At 37.1% G+C, this 12,061-nt stretch overlaps 1 pseudogene; it reads right to left on the minus strand.

Annotated features, from left to right (window-relative positions):
* Nucleotides 1-1,918: 1,918 nt before the first annotated feature.
* Nucleotides 1,919-12,061, minus strand: part of LOC117175550 — a 50,187-nt pseudogene continuing 40,044 nt past the window's right edge.

The following is a 12,061-nucleotide window of genomic DNA, read 5'->3' on the forward strand; positions in this document are numbered from 1 at the left end:
TTTACAAAATATGTTCAGGGAACACAGATAAAATTCCCATTGATCAACTCATTCAGATTCATGGCATTGTCATTGGAAAACTTAGCTTCATATTTCACCGTGTATAAAATTGTGAATGCAATGTTTTCTGGAATTGAGAGTTAGAAAGTTGAACTTTTAACAAGGGAAGGTGTTCTCCAATATGAATACCTGGAATCGAGGACGAGACTAAAAGAAAACCAGCTTACACCAAAAGAGAAGTTTTACAGTACCCTGAATGGCTCATCACTATCTGATGAGGACTACGAACATGCACGGTAGGTATGGTGTGCATTCAGTGCCAAAACTCTCGGTGAATACGTGAAACTATTCATGTAGACTGATGTGTTGCTATTGGCTGATGTGTTTGAAAATTTTCGGGAATAGTTTCTCCTGGCTTCCGGTGTCGATCCAGCAAATTACTACACGACACCTCGCTCTACATGGGACGCTATACTCAGATATAGAGGGGTCAGGTTGGAACTCCTCACTGAAAGTTAGGAAATCTTCTACATTGTACATTTCGATGCAAACAAACTTTATGGTTGGGCAATGGAACAACCCCTTACTTATGGTGGTTCCGAGTAGGTTACAAATTTGGAAAATTTTGATTTTAATGTTCCAGATGATTCACCCGTTGGTTATATTCTAGAAGTCTATTTGTTCTTTCCGCATGCTCTTGCAAATGGTCTGGTGTTGATAAAAGCTCACAGAGTACTTAAATTCAATCAGTCAACATGGCTCAAGAGTTACATATACAATAGAGAATGTGCGAAAGCGATAAACGTGAAACTTGTAACGAAGTGAGAGGGTAGGTATGGACCAGAAGCCCTCATAGCTAAACGAAACTTCCACAGCCGAGCGATTTTCAGTGAAAATCTCATGGCTATAGAGTTAAGAAAGGCACAAATTTTGTTTAATAAGCCGATCTATGTGGGTTTGGCAGTTCTGGATGAGTCTAAAATCCTAGTTTATAATTTTCACTGCGCCTACATGCGTAAAAAGTATGATAACAACTGTAAGCTCTTGTACGCTGACACTGATAGTTTAATATATGTAGTGAGGTGTCAGAACATTTATGCAGACATGAAAGAAGATATGGAAAAGAGTGTTCAACAATTTGACACATCAGATTACCCTCGAGACAATGTTTTTGACATGCCACAGAGAAAAAAAAAGTTTTAGGCTTGATGAAAGATGCATGTAATTGTAAAGTAATTACAGAATTTGTTGGTTTGCGGAGTAAGGTGTATAGTATCCGGGTCAACGGTGAGGACTTTGTTAAAAAAGCAAAAGGTATGAAAGCAGCTGTTGTAAATAAAAGTATCACCTTCAACGATTACGCCGAATGCTTGCGAAATTCGAGTATCCAATCTAAAATACAATACTTGACCAGGTCAAGACTACACTACGTTGAAACTATTGAACAACAAAAGATTGCACTATATCCTTATGACGATAAGCGATACTTACTGCCAAACAGTACAGACACACTCGCATGGGGGCATTATAGAATTAGCGCAACGGATGTCGATGATGTTTTAATTGATAGTTATGAAGAATTACTAGATTTTCTGGTTAAAGATTAGGTTGAAGTTGTAAATATTTGGAATTATTTGTAAATAGTAGGTATACGGATCATATTGAAAAAAATTATATATGAATATGAATTGATTTTTTTATTGATCAAAAACGGTACATCTAGTTAGGATAATCGTGGACTTAGAATTGTAAGTTTCATAATTTAGTTTAACATTCAATCACCGCCGATTCATCATTGGTTTACCATTGGTTCAACATTGATCTATTGTTGGTTGAACATTGATTCATCGTTGGTTCAACACTGATTCATCGTTGGTTCAACATTGCACAAAGTTGATTTAACGTTACACAAAGTTGATTACATATCCGAATTATCTATCCAGCTGTTATGTGAACTATTAAAACCTAACCACTTTACAAATATATTGCTGCCACGTTTCTTGATTACTTTTTCGACAAGGTATACATCTGGATATTTAACTTTAAGAAGTTCTTGTTCATAGAATTCACCAGCAATGTGTTGTTCTTGCTAATCCTTGAGTCTGTATGTCACTGGATTAAAGGGTATGACTCCATCTACAGTGAATGTCTCTGTTGCCCAGTTAGGAGTGTATCCTTTCTCGAATACATGCTTGTGTTTGCTGATTCGAACTCTGTCATGAACTTTAAACTTTGGAATTCTTTTAAGTATATTTCTTAGTTTTTTGAAGCGTTCAATCAGCACCTCTTCATCCTCAGTAGTGACATCTTTTGGCTTCATACCGATTGATCGATGTTTTGTATTGTTGTGCTTAAATTGTATTGTATATAATTGTAATACTTAAATTGTGACCACATCTTATTCTTGAGCGTGCGATTAAATCTTTCACAGATTGTCCTAATATATCATTTCAGCATCGCGCAGTTCCTCAATGGTTGATATGATTTCATTGCTGTGACTCATGTTGCCTGCTACCTGAGAATCTAAGAGTAGACAAAGTCAGTCTTTACATTTTTTCTTGCCAGCATATACTGTGGTAGGGAACCTCCACTAGTTGATATCGTCTGCGAGATACGTTGAACATTTTTGCAATAAAGTTCTTGTACTTGATATCTCGGCTGGCACTAATAGTTTCAGTTGGGCTGTGTCGCTTTTTTGTGCATTAGTAGCAATCAATATTTCCTTGTAATTGTTTAGATCATCAGTGCTGATGGATGGCTCTTCGGGAGATTTTCTAAACACCAGTTCAAGCAGACCAATTGTTTTCAGATACTGTTTACCGTCAACTTTGATATATTTTCCCTCTATTTTGTTGTAGCATTTTGAGAAACTTATTTGTCAAATCCTCATAACTATGAGCAAGCTCGGCTGTAGCATTTTCTTTGAGCATAGTTGTATCTTGATCTTCTTCAGCATAAACCGCCATGAGGGAAGCGTTATCATCCTCCTCCTCCGCATCCTCCTCTTCATGTTTTTACATTGCGGGCTCTTTTTGTTCAACTTCTTTCTTGGTGGAAGGATTAGACATGTCAACTAGTTTCTGCAGTGGCATTACTATTGGCTTTAACGTTTCACTTATTATCTTTCCAGTGGCTTCTTTACCTATTTACAGCATTCGATGTTTACGTCGAATCGCAGGTTCAGAGATTTTCCGAGATTAGATTGTAGTCGACTAACGATCCGGAACCTTTAAAAAAAACTTTCTCTTCTTCTACGAAAGACGGACTCGTAAAGTTTTTTCTGTCACGTTAAGACATCAGAATTTTGAATTAATATCTCTTGTGTTTCATTCGATCTTTACCTTCTATAGACAATATAATCACTAGTTACTAACTTTTTTGTGCCTCTATTAATTTAAATATAATTTCGTAAAAATTAATCAATAGTTTAACTCAAAAAATATATCGGGACGGACTGAACAGCATATTCATCGATGGTTTCGCCAATCTCCATTACGGACGAGAAAGGTTTTTACCTTCATTGAAAGAACTCAGTCGTTTAATTAATTATACAATTAAAATTAATGAAAAATAATTTAACAACTTGTGTTTTTTGTTTTAATTTAATTAATTTTTTTATTTCACAGTGTTTAATTTTATATGTCTGAAAAAACCGAGAAGTGACAGGACACCCTTTTTCTTTTATTTTGTGACTGAAAGCGCGATAGGCTGAGTATATGCTCGATAGAGAAAAGAGAGTTGAGTCGGATGGGTCACAGGCCCATATATCAGGATATTTTTCACCAGGAGCAAACCTAGATGAGTCCGGGTTATTTACCTTGCCGACACCTGAGCCCCAATACCCTATGCCTTTCAAAGCTGCCTTAGAATTTCTGCCGAAATTTTTTGATGAAAAAAATATTTCGGTAAATCGGTTTATGAGGGACTGTATTTACGCTCGCAACTGAATTTCAAGCAGCCATAGACAATATCTGTTTTTAATAATTAGGTCCCGAATTACCGGAAGCGTTTATAATGCATTATTAGATACAAAGATATATACCCTTGAAGAGTTGCTGAGACACTTAAAGGGCATTTTTACTGAGCACAGGAACCTTAGTGAGCTTAACTCCCTTTTGGCGACAGTAGCTCAAAAGTTTAATAAAACCATGCAGGATTATGGGGACTGGGTAAGCGATTTATTGGAGAATATCATAGAGTTGATTGACGAGAAAAAGGAAGTTGAACATGCTACCACTATGATTATATCGGCTAGAGGTACGGCATTTTATTATGGGGTTAGACCCGAGAATGGTGTTAAGGGTTAGGATGGAGAGGCCGCGATCTCTTCAGGAAGCAATTTTAGTAGCTAGGTCGGCTGAACGGTAGGTTGAATATACTAAAGAATTATGTAAAAATATAGAGGCTGAAAAGAATGATAAAAATAAGGGGTCAACATCAAATAGGCGTAGATCGTACCAGGAAATCGCTTCAGACCCTATGGGGGGAATGCAAGGGTACATGCATTAACAACGGGAAGAGGAAAAGTCAATGATGGATCAAATAGAAGCGGACAAGAATTACAGGGAGGTTTCTGAGGGGGTGCAACCGTTGAACGGGGATGAGAGAAAGAGAGGCGGGCAGCAGGGGACTCCGTCACAAGTGATCTGTCGCCGTTGTGGCGTGTCGGGTCACTTTGAAAGGGGTGGTGCTGTGGCCGCTGCTCAGCCTTCTATGGTTTGACGTAATTATTCCAAGTCCGGGCATACAGCGAGAGATTGCCCGAATTCTGGCTCCCCTCCCCTCTGCTTTAGGTGTTAACAGCCGGGGCATTTTGCACGAGACGTGTTGGGAAATACTGTAAATACTGTAAATCAAGCAATTACATAATAAATGACTGCAAAAAATAGCAAAAAGAATCGAAGAAAATAAACAAAATCAATAATGCTCCATAAACGAGCAATAAGTTCTTTGGAATGGTATGACGACGAACTTCCTTTAGTAATTACACCTAGTAGGCGTATTTTATTAGCATGGGATTTGGAAAGGAAGGCCAAATCACCCAGGGTTGAATAGTTCGCAGAGGAATTAGTGGGTGGAAAGTGAATATTTTTAGTAAATACAGAGGTTGAATTGAACATAGTTCATGAAGAAAAATTAAGAGATTTGTGAAAATTAATGAAAAGCTTAAATTTATTCTGTGCGGTGTTGGTGGGAAATCAGTTTAAACAATGGGTGAGGTATTTTTAATGATAAATAATAGTCCGTGCTTTTTTCAAGTGATCCTCGATAAACTTCCATTGCTGGGGGATGGAATTTTTGGAATGCCGTTTTTAAAAGATTCATCTATCCACCTGAAAGAAAAAGAAATAAAGTACCCGTTAGGTACATTTTCATTAGCGCTAGGTAATTTAAATACAAATTTTTGCATCAGAGAAAGGACGAAGCAATTCATTACAGTACCAGTGGCAAATCCAAAAATTAAAGAGGGTTATCTACCACGAGTAGATTTAGGCTAAGAAAAATTTTTGGGGGAGATTTTAGTCAGAGTAAAAGAAAATCATGTTAGTTTGTATTGCATAAATATTACCACTAGAGACGTGTTGCTTACCCCGCCTCCACTAATTCAAAAGGAATTTGAAATGCAGAATATAAAATCCAAGGATACTAAAAAAGCCATTTTCAAGTGCTTCCACCCCTAAGGAAGTTCGGTTACATCGATTAATAGATGCCCTAGATTGGTCGCACATGAATAAATAGTGAAAAGGATCCTTACTCTCTATACTAAGCAAATATCAGCAACTGTTTTATTAAAAAAGCGATCAACTAGGGACTACAGTGTTCTCAAGCATCGAGTCAATTTTCGGACGATATAACTGTTACAAAAAAGGAGCATCGTTATCCACCAGTACATAAGGAAGTAATTAGTGAAGAGACTAACGATATGCTCTAAAGTAAATCAGCCTCACCCTCGATTTCGCAGTATAATTCACCTGCTTGGGTGGTACTCAAAAAACTTAATCCGCAAGGAAATAAAAGATGGCGTATGGTTATTGATTATAGGGCCTTGAATGAAGAAACTGTCGGGGATGCATATCCGCTTCCGATTATAATAGACATTTTAGATCAGCTGGCAGGTGCAAAATATTTTACGGTTTTAGACCTCGCAGCTGGATTTCATCAAATATAGGTTGAGCCGAGTGACCGGCATAAGACCGCGTTTTCCACCCCTTTTGGCCATTATGAGTGAGTGAGGGAGTAATGCCTGATCCCAGGAAATTAATAGATGTTGTGCATTTCCCTCAACCAAAGTGTCGAAACAATGTGAAACAATTTTTAGGGCTTGCGGGATATTATAGGCGTTTTGTGACCGGATTTGCCTTGAAAGCTGAATAATTTATTTAAACAGGACATTACCTTTAAGTGGACGCAAGAGGCACAGGTTCCATTTGATGAGTTGAAGCGAATTTTTGGCTCAAAACCATTGTTATAATATCCGGATTTCAGCCACCCATTTATAGTAACTGTTGATGCATCTGATTTTGCCATGGACGCTGTATTAAGCCAGGGTCCGCTGTTCTTCAATTTAGACCTTATATTGATGAAAGGAAAGTCATTTATTTACGGATCATCGTCCTTTAGTATGGTTGCATCAGCTAAATGATCCAACTTTAGGTTCTAAATTGGCAAGATGGAAGGTAAAGTTGCTGGAATACGAGTCTCAAGTTATTCATAAACCTGAGCGAGTTAATTCAAATGCCGGCAGATTTTTACGAAACCCTGTTGAGGAATTTGATCAGGTAACGATGAGGAGATTGATTTATATACCTCTGACGTGATGGATCGGGATGTTCGGAATGTGCACGTTCTTACGCATCCCGAGAAATCACCGAAAGAGGATGAGTTCTGGTGTTATGAGTTTCCTGTAGAAAGGTTGTTTATGAGTTTAGGTGAAGAAGACGGTATAAATTCCACAATTGATCCCGACTTTTGTATAATTTCGGATAGAAGTGGTATATATTTCACGATTGATCTAGATACTGGTGAAATTGTAGCAGATAATGGTATCAATTCCACGAGAGATGGTGATTTTAACAGAATTGTTGTCGAAGGTGGTATAAATTCCACGGTTGGCTTTAATTTTGGTGAGATTATTGTTGGAAACGGTATAAATTTTGTTGATTGCGAGAATAATGATAGGGGCACTCAGGCAGGTGGTATTAATTCCACGAGGGACTCGGAAAATAATGAAAATGTTAGCGAGGTTAAAAAGGATTTTGGGGAAGCGGGCTGCCTAAGTACTTCAAAAAGGAAGTTACTGAAAACTTTTCCTGTGAATAAGTACAGTGTCAATTGAAGGGACCGATTGGCCCTGACCGATGACGTAGGCAGGCCGCCACTTGTTGACTCGGGGACTTTTTCGGGGAAGCTCTATAGCAGGTCTACGGAGTTAAAAATAACTCATGGTAGTGATAAAGACGAGCCGCCGGAAGGTGAGACTGGGACTAAACCGGAGAAGGTCTTGTTTAAATCACTTGAAAAAGGAGATCATAAGCCGTGCGCACGCGGGTCAAATAAGGTACAGGCAACCCCAGAAAAATATGATAATAATGAAGATGATGAACTACATGATGAGTATTTTAAAATGACCATGATTGGCGAGTGTAACATTCATAGTATAACGGAGGGAGTTGATGGAAAGGAACCTGGCGTCGCGGTTTTATTACCCGTCCAGGGAGAGGGTACTGTGACAGCCAGGAATCTTCTCAACACCTTGTTTAACAGTAGCAGGGCCAAACTGTGGATACGAGATGATGATTTGGTGAACTTTATGAGTTGTGACCATATTCTTATTACCGCTATAGGTCGATAATTAATTGATAATTCAATTATTAAATTATCCGATCTTAAAAACGAAAAAGTTCAAGTAGGCAATGTTATTTCATTGAATTATAAGAAAAACGTTGTTTTTAATTTATATGATCAAGAAAAATTTGATAGTAAAATATATACAATTGATATTGAATCTGCAATATCAACTTTTAAAGATGTGGTAGTTGAACATAAAGTACAAATTTTAAGTATTTCATGTAAGGGTAATGGGTTCGATATACTACCTTGGGACACGATAGAAATGTTATTTAAAACTTATTTCGGAAAAGGTGATTACATTATTACAGTATGCACAGGTGAAGTTACAATTCCACCTGAAGATCAAAGATACCAAATTATTAAAGAATGTCATGACTCTGCGACCGCAGGTCATAAAGGAGTATTTAAAACATTGGAAAGGGTTAAAAAACATTTCTTTTGGAAGGGTGTAGAGGAGGATGTTTAAAATTATGTAAAATCGTGTGATTCTTGCCAGAAGAAAAAGTTAGTGCGGGTAAAAACCAAATTGCAAATTGTATAACTGATACACCTGTAAGAGTCCCAAAAATTACAAATTGATTTAGTGTGCCCTTTACCGAAATCTGACAATGGAAATGAATACATGATGACCGGGCAAGATTGTCTTTCTAAATATTCAAGTGCTCTCCCTTCATCTAAAATAGATGCCCCAACAATAGCATCATTATTTGCTGAACATTTTATTTGTCGGTTTGGATCCTCAATCCTCGGGAGCACTAGAACGAAGCCATCATACTTTTGTAGAATGTCTTCGGCATTATTGCGAAGAAACGAATTGGGACCTGTGGTTGCCTTACGCACTATTCTCATTTAATACCTCGGTCCATGAATCTACAGGTGTTATTCCTCATGAGATTGTATTCGGCAGGAAAGGAGTATTTCCCTCCGAATTCGCTGAGGAAAAGGTCACGATGACCTTTGTAAACTTGGTTGATGATATTTTAAATAGATTAATTGCAACCGAATCAATGGTCCATTTCCGGTTGGAAGCTGCAAAGAAACGATGTAAAAAATATTATGATCGCAAAATTAACGAGATGAATTTTAAAGACTATTACGTGGAGATCCTAAAGAATGATGGGACAACATCCGTTGTCTATATGAACCGCATAAAACATGTGTTTTTGCGATATAACCCCTAAAAAATATCGATAATAATAATAAAAAGGAAAAGTCATATTTGAAACATTTAATACATGCCAATTTGAAAAGGGAGGTTTCAAAACATTTTAGAAAATCTTGTTGACGCAATTTAATTGAAAAGTTTTAATTAAACAAATTCTTTTAATTCATTTGAAGATAAATTTTAAGAAATGACAAGAAGAAAGGAGATAAAGGGGTACAATATAATTATAGTTCTGCATGGTATTAGTATGAGTGCTATTAATACTGTTAATTTCATTAATACAGAATTAAATTTAAACTAAGGAAAGTAAGCAATGTAATTAAAGTGTTTTCTTTAATTGAATTTGTGTTATTATTTGCCTATAAAACAAAACAAAAAAAGAAAAGGGAAAGATTTTTTTAAACGAAATGGGTTCCCGAAGAAATCATGAAGGTAAAGAAATAAAATTATTGGGAAGTCGTTTTTAATTTTTGAACTACGACGAAATTTAGTGGGTGAAAGGAGGTTGAAAAGCGTTCCTTAGAGAGTTCGAGTGCATCCAGGGATGGCGTAAATAGTAGGGAGAGGAAAGGAGACGAACATGGAAACTTGGGTGCGAAAGAAAGGAAAATGAGACGGACCGAATAAACGCTTATGAAAGAAAGGGAAGCTCGTAGCGGCGAGTTGAGATCGAGGCAGAAAAGGACGAAGTGCGATGGAGCCAGTGTTTAAGGGAGAACGAGTACAAGCCGTTAGGATTCCCTCATATACCACGTGATCTTTGTTTTAGTTTGTAAAAGATAAAGAATAGAAATAGAAAAGGAAAGAAATTTTTTTAAATTAAAAGGTGAAAAATTATTTGTTGTAAGGTAGCTTTGATCGTGGAGATGATGGAGGTGTGCAAAGTGCGAAGGCGGTGGGAAGCTGTCTGACCAAAAATGTTCATGTAATGAAATATAAGGAGTAATGACCCTCGGAATTGAGTCCCGCTTAGGGTTCGCGTATGTGAGACCAAGAGTTAAAACCCAATGAACAAATATGTATTTTGATTTCACATTTGATTTTGTTTTATTTGATTTTATACTCTATCATTTCAATTTTTATATTTTAAGAAAAGTATAAATAAGGATTAAATTTAAATGGAAATAATTTTTTATTTTGCTTTAATCTTTCAATGGAGCAATTAGAAAAATAATTTTATTTTATTTTAATCTTTCAATGGAGCAATTATAAAAATGAATTAAATTTAAAATAGTTGGTTTTGAAAATTTCTTTTATTACGCTAATCACATTAAGCTGTTGCGGAATACAAAAAAAGGGAGAAGCTTTGGCTGAATTCCAGATACAAATCCTTCATATGAAGATAAAAGCGTTCAAGATGAGCAGGGGGCCAGGAGACATGAGCAGGACTTACTGAATATCCAAACAATTGAGATAAGGCGTGAGGAGGACTTAGTAAATAACCGACCAATTAAGGCAATACATGAGCAGGACTTACTCAATATCCTATCCATTAAGGCAAGACGTGAGCAGGACTCAGTAAATATCCGGCGAATTAAGGCAAGAAATGAGCAGAACTAAGTCAATATCCGGCCAATTAAGGCAAGACGTGATTAGGACTTATTAAATGTCCGGCCAATTAAGGCAAGACATGTGCAGGACTTAGTAAATATCGGGCTAATTAAGGCGAGACATGTGCAGGACCTAGCAAATAGACGGCCAATTAAGGCAAGACATGAGCAGCACTTAGTAAATATATGGTCAATTAGGGCGAGGAATGAGCAGGACTTAGTAAATATCCAGCCAATGAAGGCAAGACGTGAATAGGACTTAGTCAATGTCCGGCCAATTAAGGCAAGACATGAGCAGGGCTTAGTAAATATTCGGCCAATTAGGGCAAGTCATTAGTAGGACTTAGGAAATATCCGGCCAATTAAGGCAAGAAATAAGCAGGAATTAGTAATTATACGGCCAATTAGGGCAAGATGTGAGCAGGACTTCGAAAATATCCGGCCCATGAAGGCAAGACATGTGCAGGACTTAGTCAATATCTCGCCATTTAAAGCAAGACATATTTAACTTTTTTGTTATGCAATCTAAATAGTCAAAGCCTTACCACAAAGTGGACAGTGATATATTTGCAGTTGTGCGGTCAAGGATGCTTCAAGGTGTCGGGCGTCGAAACAATTTTATTAAATTACATTTTTTGGAGTAGAGAAATGTACCAATAAGTAGCAAAAAATGTTTCCAGTTATCAGGTGTAGTTTCTTTGGAGTAAATTTGCAAACATATTCTCAAATCCTGGCACGAAACTAGAACACCCTCTTACATTTTTTAAATTGTTCGATTTTAAAAATTAAGTATCGTGCAGCAAACTTACGCTTTCAGTCCAGTTTCAGGGGTTGCCTCGCCCTTACCTTGTAACTAAATCGGGGTCGCCTGAACCGTTTCCAATTGAAATATATCATTTTACGCCTTATACTCGACTGGATACTCGCGCACTGTGGCCCTTCTGAGTCGACAGTCGCAACTGCCCTCGCCCTGCTTCTCTGAGAAAATACGTGGGCCATCAATTCTAGGAAAGCCGAAAACGGGGGGGGGGGGGCTGAAACCGCAACAGTAGTATATTTTGTACAATATTCGGTAATAATATAATGCATTTATGAAACAGCAAGAAAATGGATATGGTTATTCAGATTGGGATTTCGTAATTTGAGACGAGCAATCAGAGTTTCAATAGACAGTTAGGAAAGATAAGAATTACCTGGAGGGATTCTTTCTATTTTAATTCAAGAAGAATCTTTATCAAATACAGGAAACCTATAGAGAAAAAGTAAAAGAAATGGCTTCCCTCGTAAATGTATGTTGAAGTTGGTATTGTCGGCAAAAAATTTCGTTTCTGTATTATCGCGGACACTTGGATCTTAGATTTAATGTTTGAAACGTGAATTTCTATAAATTTGTACATTACGAGGGTGGATTGATAAGTTTCCGGCCTGACCAAGAAAAACAACGTTTTTAAGAATTTTTTTTTTATTTCTCAACATAATCTCCTCCAAGGCTGAT

This window comes from Belonocnema kinseyi, chromosome 6, assembly GCF_010883055.1.
Source record: "Belonocnema kinseyi isolate 2016_QV_RU_SX_M_011 chromosome 6, B_treatae_v1, whole genome shotgun sequence".
NCBI classification, from domain to species: domain Eukaryota; kingdom Metazoa; phylum Arthropoda; class Insecta; order Hymenoptera; family Cynipidae; genus Belonocnema; species Belonocnema kinseyi.